Genomic DNA, 11333 nt, shown 5'->3' with positions numbered 1-11333 from the left:
TGATTTAATCAGGCCCACTATATCACAGTATAGTTTCTGTGGCACAAAATGAATGACAGATACCACAGACAGTACTGGCACAGATGCACAGATTTGGCAAGATTATTCTCCCTTTATTTTAATTTTTTTTATTTATATGGGAGACAAGTGGTTTAATCAGGCCCACTATATCACAGTATATTTTCTGTGGCACAAAATGAATGACAGATACCACAGACAGCACTGGCACAGATGCACAGATTTGGCAAGATTATTCTCCCTTTATTTTAATTTTTTTTTGTGATATGGGAGACAAGTGATTTAATCAGGCCCACTATATCACAGTATAGTTTCTGTGGCACAAAATGAATGACAGATACCACAGACAGTACTGGCACAGATGCACAGATTTGGCAAGATTATTCTCCCTTTATTTTATTTTTTTTATTTATATGGGAGACAAGTGATTTAATCAGGCCCACTATATCACAGTATATTTTCTGCGGCACAAAATGAATGACAGATACCACAGACAGCACTGGCACAGATGCACAGATTTGGCAATATTATTCTCCCTTCATTTTTTTTTTTTTATTTATATGGTAGACAAGTGATTTAATCAGGCCCACTATATCACAGTATATTTTCTGTGGCACAAAATGAATGACAGATACCATAGACAGCACTGGCACAGATGCACAGATTTGGCAAGATTATTCTCCCTTTATTTTATTTTTTTATTTATATGGGAGACAAGTGATTTAATCAGACCCACTATATCACAGTATATTTTCTGTGGCACAAAATGAATGACAGATACCACAGACAGCACTGGCACAGATGCACAGATTTGGCAATATTATTCTCCCTTTATTTGAATTTTTTTGTGATATGGGAGACAAGTGATTTAATCAGGCCCACTATATCACAGTATAGTTTCTGTGGCACAAAATGAATGACAGATACCACAGACAGCACTGGCACAGATGCACAGATTTGGCAAGATTATTCTCCCTTTATTTTTTTTTATTTTTTTTTATGGGAGACAAGTGATTTAATCAGGCCCACTATATCACAGTATAGTTTCTGTGGCACAAAATGACTGACAGAGATACCACAGACAGCACTGGCACAGATGCACTGATTGGCAATATAAATCTCCCTTCTTAGGTGTGGGACAGTGTAGAAAAATACAGGCCCACTGTTTTACACTACACAGTTTCAGGGGCTGAAAGTGGCTGCAAGATATAAAAAAAAAATAAAGGGACTGTACTACAAGTACTATCTCCCTACAATAATCTCTGAAAAGTATGGCAGGCAGCAATAAAAAGGACTACTGCACACAAAAAATGAGGACAAACAAACAAGATAGCTGTGCAGAAAGGAAGGAGCAACAGGATTTTTGGTTTTAAAAAAGCAGTTGGTTTGCACAGCGGCGTACACACAGCAACGCAGCGATCAGGGAGCCTTATAAGCTACAGAGCTGTTGCACAGAAATCTTGCCTCCACTGTCCCTGCAAAGAAAAGGTGGTGTTGGACAGTGGAAATCGCTACAGCACAAGCGGTTTGGGGGTTAATTTACCCTGCCTAACGCTATCCCTGCTTCTGACAAAGCGGCAGCAACCTCTCCCTATGCTCAGATCAGCAGCAGTAATATGGCGGTCGGCGGGAACGCACCTTTATAGCCCCTGTGATGCTGCAGAAAGCAAGCCAATCACTGCCATGCCCTTCTCTAAGATGGTGGGGACCAGGACCTATGTCATCACCCTGCCCACACTCTGCATGCACCTTCATTGGCTGAGAAATGGTGCTTTAAGCGTCATATGAAACGCGACTTTGGCGCAAAGATCGTGTACCGCATGGCCGATTCCACGCTGGGATCGGGTCGGGTTTCATGAAACCCGACTTTGCCAAAACTCGGCGACTTATGAAAATGACCGATCTGTTTCGCTCAACCCTACCAATGACATGATGCGGCCGGCCAATCACAGTAATGCCAGTAGTAGGCTGGTTTCACATTTGCATTTTTTGCCGCTGCGTTTTAGTGCAAAAAAAGCATGCTTTTTTTCCCCTATATTTAACATTAAAAACGCATGCATTTTTTTGTATGCGTTTTGCCGCGTTTGACGATGCATGCGTCGTTTCTATGCTTGCGTTTGGTTGCAGAAATGCAACATGTAGTAATTTCTAGAGGCTTTTTTTGCCGCTAAAAAACATATTGCTGTCTATGTAAACGCATGCGTTTTTAAGCACATGCGTTTGGTTTAGTTTTAAACGCATGCGTTTTTATAGAAAAAAACAAGAATACACACTGATAAGCCACCCCCCACCATCCAGGTGATAAAGGGATCCAAACCCTAACCCTAACCCTACCCCTAACCCTAAACCATAAGTCACCCCCCACCATCAAGGTGATAAAGGGATCCAAACCCTAACCCTAACCCATAAGCCACCCCCCACAATCAAGGTGATAAAGAGATCCAAACCCTAACCCTAACCCTAACCCATAAGCCACCCCCCACCATCAAGGTGATAAAGGGATCCAAACCCTAACCCTAACCCTAGGGATCCTAACCCTACCCCTAACCCTACCCCTAACCCTAGGGATACTAACCCTAACCCTACCCCTACCCCTAACCCTACCCCTAACCCTAGGGATTCTAACCCTACCCCTAACCCTACCCCTAACCCTAACCCTAACCCTACCCCTAACCCTAACCCTACTCCTAACCCTAACCCTAAACCTAACCCTAACCCTACCCCTAACCCTAGGGATCCTAACCCTACCCCTAACCCTAACCCTAACCCCAACCCTAGCTATTTATATTTATAGTGGGTTTTCTTGTTGATTTTGATGATTGGCAGCTGTCACACACTTCTCAGCATGCGTTTCAAAAACGCAAACGCAGGAAAAAACGCATGTAAACGCGGCAAAACACCGCGTTTTTTTTTACCGCATGCAAAATTATAATTAATTGAGGGCAAATTATAATTAATAGAGGGTGGAGAGTGTCAAACAGGGCATTATATTATAATGAATTGAGGGTGTGGGCTGGGAGAAAGGATATGGCATAATGAATTGGACCAGGAGAGGCTGTGGCCACTGGACTGATGAAGCCTCTGCCCCCTCTCTGAAATGGAGCATCATCAATGACCTCCATTCCAGAGGCTGGTCAAGTCACTACTCTGCTAAGCATGCATCAGTTGTCAATTCTTATGTATACTCATTAGTCTCCTGTCACTGTGCACTATTCTGCTCAGTGCATAGTGACAATGCACTCTCTCACTGGCTCACTGATGAGAAGAGACGCTGGTCTCTGCTTGCTTGTTGTCACCTGACAGTGTGCAATGACAGTGCGTTCTGTTGCCGGATCATCACTCATAGTCAGAGCCATTGAGAAAGAGCATTGTCACTGTACTGAGAAGAAAAGTGCACAGTGACAAGACTTTAATGAGCATTCATCGGAATTGACAACTCGCACATGCTCAGTAGAGAGTGGTCGCTGATGTAGCTTCATTTCAGAGAGGGGGAAGAGGCTGTGGCAATGACTGCACCCTTTGCCCCCTGATGATGTTTTGTTTGAGTCCCCCAGCATGCACTGGTATTCTCAAATGAAGTCTAATCAAAAAGTAAGCAGTGTAAAAAAAAAAGAAAAGGACCCTAGGGATAGTGTAGGGAAAGGTAAAGAATTTTTAATTAAAGTATATTACAAAAAAAGATTAGATTATGACATGAAATAGAGTTTAGGATGAAAATAAAATTTAGTTTTGGATCAACCCCAATATAATAATTATTATCTTTATTTAGCGCTAACATATCCCGCAGCGCTTTACAGTTTGCATACATTAACGTCACTGTCCCCTTTGGGGCTCACAATCTAAATTCCCTATCAGTATATCTTTGGAATGTGGGAGGAAACCGGAGAACACCCACACAACACAGGGAGAACATGCAAACTCTTTGCAGATGTTGTCCTTAGTGGGGCTTGAACCCAGGATGCCAGCGCTGCAAGGCCGCTGTGCTATCTACTGCGCCACCATGCTGCCCAATGTGTAATGAACGATCATATAGTATTCCTTTTTGTTATGTATAGCACCATCCCTTATTATATTGCATCCTTTTGTTTTATATAGAGGTACTTCTGATTACATAGTATTCTCTATTATGCATAATGCTGTTATTTATATTGCTATACATAAGAGGAAAAAACGCGCGTCACTGTATCTGTCTTTTTGCATTTGCAGATGTGCAGCAGAGCACCTGTGACCTACCACATGATCTTTCAAAGGGAATCATGTGATACATTGGGTGCTGGGAGGCCCATGCCCTCTAAACTACCCGGGTTTGTGGTTATTCTTAATCTGCCCCTGGTCATCAGTGTTTTTCTTGATGGCTTAATAAATAAATAAATAACAAAGCTTCACCTATATTTTTCAATGTTAAATATGGATAAAACATGGATGGCACACAGATGCCGTCCTTGTGCTGTATATGTTTTGCATGGACCTATACACTCCCTGACAGAAATTACGTCGCTTATCCATGTTATGTAAATAAAAGCTTACAACCTGATGTTAAATTCATCCATTGGTTGTATAAATTATTCTTTTGAAACCTGAAACCCTCCGAAATGTGGTTAAGGTTAAGAAAAAAAGTTTTTAGAGTAAAACAGAAAATAACCATAAAACATAAAAAATAACCTTAAATATATGGTTAACCCCTTTCTGTCATTAGACGTACTATGTCCATGTGGGGTGGGCCCTACTTCCCAAGGACGGAATAGTACGTCATACGCGATCGGCCGCGCTCACGGGGGGAGCGCGGCCGATCGCGGCCGGGTGTCAGCTGCATATCGCAGCTGACATCCGGCACTATGTGCCAGGAGCGGTCACGGACTGCCCCCGGCACATTAACCCCCGGCACACCGCGATCAAACATGATCGCGATGTGCCGGCGGTGCAGGGAAGCTGTCACGGTACCCGGGTATAACTGCTGCTGGGGAAACTGCTTCCAGCAGAAACAGAGCTGGACCAGAAAACCGGGAAACTAACATGAACACCAACAGGACCTTTCACATGAGACAGAATGACTAAGTAGAGCAAAAGGACCTACGATCATGTGACAGAGTGGGAGGCGGCCAGGGGGCGGAGCCAAACGCTGGGGAAACAGGGAAGGGATAAGCATAAAAGAATAGTGAAACAAGCCGAAGTCGTACCAGGAGATTACAAGATACCAACAGGGAGAATCAGAGAATAGTCAGAAGCCAGGCCAGGGGTCAGTAATCCAGGAAAGCGAATAAAGCAGGTAACAGTAAGACACGAAGCAAGCCAGCACACACTACAAAGGTCAAGCATACAGACTGCAGAAAACCTATAGCTGACAGGGACACCACGTTAGGAGCGAGTATAAATAGCCCTCCCATGCTGAAAGAGAGGCTGAGAACATTTAACCCTGAGAGTACAAGACATAATCTTGTCCTAACCATGACAGAAGCATCGCGCAGGGAGGGGGCTCCCTGCGGGCTTCCCTGAGCCCCCCGCAGCAACGCGATGTGATCGCGTTGCTGCGAGGGTCTTACCTCCCTCCCTGCCTGCTCCAGACCCGGATCCAAGATGGCCGCGGATCCGGGTCCTGCAGGGAGGGAGGTGGCTTCACAGAAGCCTGCTCAGAGCAGGCACTGTGAAGCAGCCTGCACTTCTCTCAGATCGGTGATCTGTCAGAGTGCTATGCAAACTGACAGATCACCGATCTGTATTGTCCCCCCCTGGGGCAAAGTAAAAAAGTAAAAAAAAAATTTTCCAAATGTGTAAAAAAAAAAAAATAAAATATATTCCAAAATAATGAAAAAAATATATATATTATTCCCATAAATACATTTCTTTATCTAAATAAAATAAAAAAACCAATAAAAGTACACATATTTAGTATCGCCGCGTCCGTAACGACCCGACCTATAAAACTGGCCCACTAGTTAACCCCTTCAGTAAACACCGTAAGAAAAAAAAAAAAAACGAGGCAAAAAACAACGCTTTATTATCATACCGCCGAACAAAAAGTGGAATAACACGCGATCAAAAAGACTGATATAAATAACCATGGTACCGCTGAAAACGTCATCTTGTCCCGCAAAAAACGAGCCGCGATACAGCATCATCAGCAAAAAAATAAAAAAGTTATAGTCCTGAGAATAAAGCGATACCAAAATAATTATTTTTTCTATAAAATAGTTTTTATCGTATAAAAGCGCCAAAACATTAAAAAAATGATATAAATGAGATATCGCTGTAATCGTACTGACCCGACGAATAAAACTGCTTTATCAATTTTACCAAACGCGGAACGGTATAAACGCCTCCCCAAAAAGAAATTCATGAATAGCTGGTTTTTGATCACTCTGCCTCACAAAAATCGGAATAAAAAGCGATCAAAAAATGTCACGTGTCCGAAAATGTTACCAATAAATACGTCAATGCATCCCGCAAAAAACAAGATCTCACATGACTCTGTGGACTTAAATATGGAAAAATTACAGCTCTCAAAATGTGGTAACGCAAAAAATATTTTTTGCAATGAAAAGCGTCTTTCAGTGTGTGACGGCTGCCAATCATAAACATCCGCTAAAAAACCCGCTATAAAAGTAAATCAAACCCCCCTTCATCACCCCCTTAGTTAGGGAAAAATAAAAAAATTAAAAAATGTATTTATTTCCATTTTCCCATTAGGGTTAGGGTTAGGGCTAGAGTTAGGACTAGAGTTAGGGCTAGGGTTATTGCTAGGGTTAGGGCTAGGGTTGGGGCTAGGGTTGGGGCTACAGTTAGGGTTGGGGCTAAAGATAGGGTTAGGGTTTGGATTACATTTACGGTTGGGAATAGGGTTGGGTGTGTCTGGGTTAGAGGAGTGGTTAGGGTTAATGTTGGGATTAGGGTAAGGGGTGTGTTTGGATTAGGGTTTCAGTTATAATTGGGGGGTTTCCACTGTTCGGGCACATCAGGGGCTTTCCAAACGGGATATGGCATCCGATCTGAATTCCAGCCAATTCTGCGTTGAAAAAGGAAAACAGTGCTCCTTCCCTTCCGAGCTCTCCCGTGTGCCCAAACAGGGGTTTACCCCAACATGTGGGGTATCAGCGTACTCAGGACAAATTGGACATCATCTTTTGGGGTCCAATTTCTCCTGCTACCCTTGGGAAAATACAAAACTGGGGGCCAAAAAATAAGTTTTGTGGGAAAAAAAGGATTTTTTATTTTCACGGCTCTGCGTTGTAAACTGTAGTGAAACACTTGGGGGTTTAAAGTTCTCACAACACATCTAGATAAGTTCCTTGGGGGGTCTAGTTTCCAATATGGGGTCACATGTGGGGGGTTTGTACTGTTTGCGTACATCAGGGGCTCTGCAAATGCAACGTGACGCCTGCAGACCAATCCATTTAAGTCTGCATTCCAAATGGCGCTCCTTCCCTTCCGAGCTCTGTCATGCGCCCAAACAGTGGTTCCTCCCCACATATGGGGTATCAGCATACTCAGGACAAATTAGACAACAACTTTTTGGGTCCAATTTATCCTGATACCCTTGTGAAAATACAAAACTGGGGGCTAAAAAATCATTTTTGTGAAAAAAAAAAGAATTTATTTTCACGGCTCTGCGTTATAAACTGTAGTGAAACACTTGGGGGTTCAAAGTTCTCACAACACATCTAGATAAGTTCCTTGGGGGGTCTAGTTTCCAATATGGGGTCACGTGTGGGGGGTTTGTACTGTTTGGGTACATCAGGGGCTCTGCAAATGCAACGTGACGCCTGCAGACCAATCCATTTAAGTCTGCATTCCAAATGGCGCTCCTTCCCTTCCGAGCTCTGTCATGCGCCCAAACAGTGGTTCCCCCCCACATATCGGGTATCAGCATACTCAGGACAAATTGGACAACAAATTTTGGGGTCCAATTTATCCTGTTACCCTTGTGAAAATACAAAACTGGGGGCTAAAAAATCATTTTTGTGAAAAAAAAAAGAATTTATTTTCACGGCTCTGCGTTATAAACTGTAGTGAAACACTTGGGGGTTCAAAGTTCTCACAACACATCTAGATAAGTTCCTTGGGGGGTCTAGTTTCCAATATGGGGTCACGTGTGGGGGGTTTGTACTGTTTGGGTACATCAGGGGCTCTGCAAATGCAACGTGACGCCTGCAGACCAATCCATTTAAGTCTGCATTCCAAATGGCGCTCCTTCCCTTCCGAGCTCTGTCATGCACCCAAACAGTGGTTCCCCCCCACATATCGGGTATCAGCATACTCAGGACAAATTGGACAACAAATTTTGGGGTCCAATTCATCCTGTTACCCTTGTGAAAATACAAAACTGGGGGCTAAAAAATCATTTTTGTGAAAAAAAAAAAAGAATTTATTTTCACGGCTCTGCGTTATAAACTGTAGTGAAACACTTGGGGGTTCAAAGTTCTCACAACACATCTAGATAAGTTCCTTGGGGGGTCTAATTTCCAATATGGGGTCACTTGTGGGGGGTTTGTACTGTTTGGGTACATCAGGGGCTCTGCAAATGCAACGTGACGCCTGCAGACCAATCCATTTAAGTCTGCATTCCAAATGGCGCTCCTTCCCTTCCGAGCTCTGTCATGCGCCCAAACAGTGGTTCCCCCCCACATATCAGGTATCAGCATACTCAGGACAAATTGGACAACAAATTTTGGGGTCCAATTCATCCTGTTACCCTTGTGAAAATACAAAACTGGGGGCTAAAAAATCATTTTTGTGAAAAAAAAAAAGAATTTATTTTCACGGCTCTGCGTTATAAACTGTAGTGAAACACTTGGGGGTTCAAAGTTCTCACAACACATCTAGATAAGTTCCTTGGGGGGTCTAGTTTCCAATATGGGGTCACTTGTGGGGGGTTTGTACTGTTTGGGTACATCAGGGGCTCTGCAAATGCAACGTGACGCCTGCAGACCAATCCATTTAAGTCTGCATTCCAAATGGCGCTCCTTCCCTTCCGAGCTCTGTCATGCGCCCAAACAGTGGTTCCCCCCCACATATCGGGTATCAGCATACTCAGGACAAATTGGACAACAAATTTTGGGGTCCAATTTATCCTGTTACCCTTGTGAAAATACAAAACTGGGGGCTAAAAAATCATTTTTGTGAAAAAAAAAAAGAATTTATTTTCACGGCTCTGCGTTATAAACTGTAGTGAAACACTTGGGGGTTCAAAGCTCTCAAAACACATCTAGATAAGTTCCTTAGGGGGTCTACTTTCCAAAATGGTGTCACTTGTGGGGGTTTTTAATGTTTAGGCACATCAGGGGCTCTGCAAACGCAACATGGCATCCCATCTTAATTCCAGTCAATTTTGCATTGAAAAGTAAAATAGCGCTCCTTCCCTTCCGAGCTCTGCTATGCGCCCAAACAGTGGTTTACCCCCACATATGGGGTATCGTCGTACTCAGGAAAAATTGCACAACAACTTTTGTGCTCTAATTTCTTCTCTTACCCTTGGGGAAATAAAAAAATGGGGGCGAAAAGATCATTTTTGTGAAAAAATATGATTTTTTATTTTTACGGCTCTGCATTATAAACTTCTGTGAAGCACTTGTTGGGTCAAAGTGCTCACCACACATCTCGATAAGTTCCTTAGGGGGTCTAATTTCCAAAATGGTGTCACTTGTGGGGGGTTTCAATGTTTAGGCACATCAGGAGCTCTCCAAACGCAACATGACATCCCATCTCAATTCCAGTCAATTTTGCATTGAAAAGTCAAATGGCGCTCCTTCCCTTCCGAGCTCTGCTCTGCGCCCAAACAATGGTTTACACCCACATATGGGGTATCAGCGTACTCAGGACAAATTGCACAACAATTTTTGGGGTCCAATTTCTTCTTACCCTTGGGAAAATAAAAAATTGGGGGCGAAAAGATCATTTTTGTGAAAAAATATGATTTTTTATTTTTACGGCTCTGCATTATAAACTTATGTGAAGCACTTGTTGGGTCAAAGTGCTCACCACACATCTAGATAAGTTCCTTAGGGGGTCTACTTTCCAAAATGGTGTCACTTGTGGGGGGTTTCAATGTTTAGGCACATCAGGGGCTCTCCAAATGCAACATGGCGTCCCATCTCAATTCCTGTCAATTTTGCATTGAAAAGTCAAATGGCGCTCCTTCCCTTCCGAGCTCTGCCCTGCGCCCAAACAATGGTTTACACCCACATATGGGGTATCAGCGTAATCAGGACAAATTGCACAACAATTTTTGGGGTCCAATTTCTTCTCTTACCCTTGGGAAAATAAAAAATTGGGGGCGAAAAGATCATTTTTGTGAAAAAATATGATTTTTTATTTTTACGGCTCTGCATTATAAACTTCTGTGAAGCACTTGTTGGGTCAAAGTGCTCACCACACATCTAGATAAGTTCCTTAGGGGGTCTACTTTCCAAAATGGTGTCACTTGTGGGGGGTTTCAATGTTTAGGCACATCAGGGGCTCTCCAAATGCAACATGGCGTCCCATCTCAATTCCTGTCAATTTTGCATTGAAAAGTCAAATGGCGCTCCTTCCCTTCCGAGCTCTGCCCTGCGCCCAAACAATGGTTTACACCCACATATGGGGTATCAGCGTACTCAGGACAAATTGCACAACAATTTTTGGGGTCCAATTTCTTCTCTTACCCTTGGAAAAATAAAAAATTGGGGGCGAAAATATCATTTTTGTGAAAAAATATGATTTTTTATTTTTACCGCTCTGCATTATAAACTTCTGTGAAGCACTTGTTGGGTCAAAGTGCTCACCACACATCTAGATAAGTTCCTTAGGGGGTCTACTTTCCAAAATGGTGTCACTTGTGGGGGGTTTCAATGTTTAGGCACATCAGGGGCTCTCCAAATGCAACATGGCGTCCCATCTCAATTCCAGTCAATTTTGCATTGAAAAGTCAAATGGCGCTCCTTTCCTTCCGAGCTCTGCCATGCGCCCAAACAGTGGATTACCCCCACATATGGGGTATCAGCATACTCAGGACAAATTTTACAACAAATTTTGGGGTCTATTTTCTCCTGTTACCCTTGGTAAAATAAAACAAATTGGATCTGAAATACATTTTGTGTGAAAAAAAGTTAAATGTTCATTTTTATTTAAACATTCCAAAAATTCCTGTGAAACACCTGAAGGGTTAATAAACTTCTTGAAAGTGGTTTTGAGTACCTTGAGGGGTGCAGTTTTTAGAATGGTGTCACACTTGGGTATTTTCTATCATATAGACCCCTCAAAATGACTTCAAATGAGATGTGGTCCCTAAAAAAAAATGGTGTTGTAAAAATGAGAAATTGCTGGTCAATTTTTAACCCTTATAA

Source organism: Ranitomeya variabilis, chromosome 6 (assembly GCF_051348905.1).
Source record: "Ranitomeya variabilis isolate aRanVar5 chromosome 6, aRanVar5.hap1, whole genome shotgun sequence".
Taxonomy (NCBI): Eukaryota; Metazoa; Chordata; class Amphibia; order Anura; family Dendrobatidae; genus Ranitomeya; species Ranitomeya variabilis.
The sequence above is the reverse complement of the archived record's forward strand: the minus strand, read 5'-3'. Positions refer to the sequence as shown.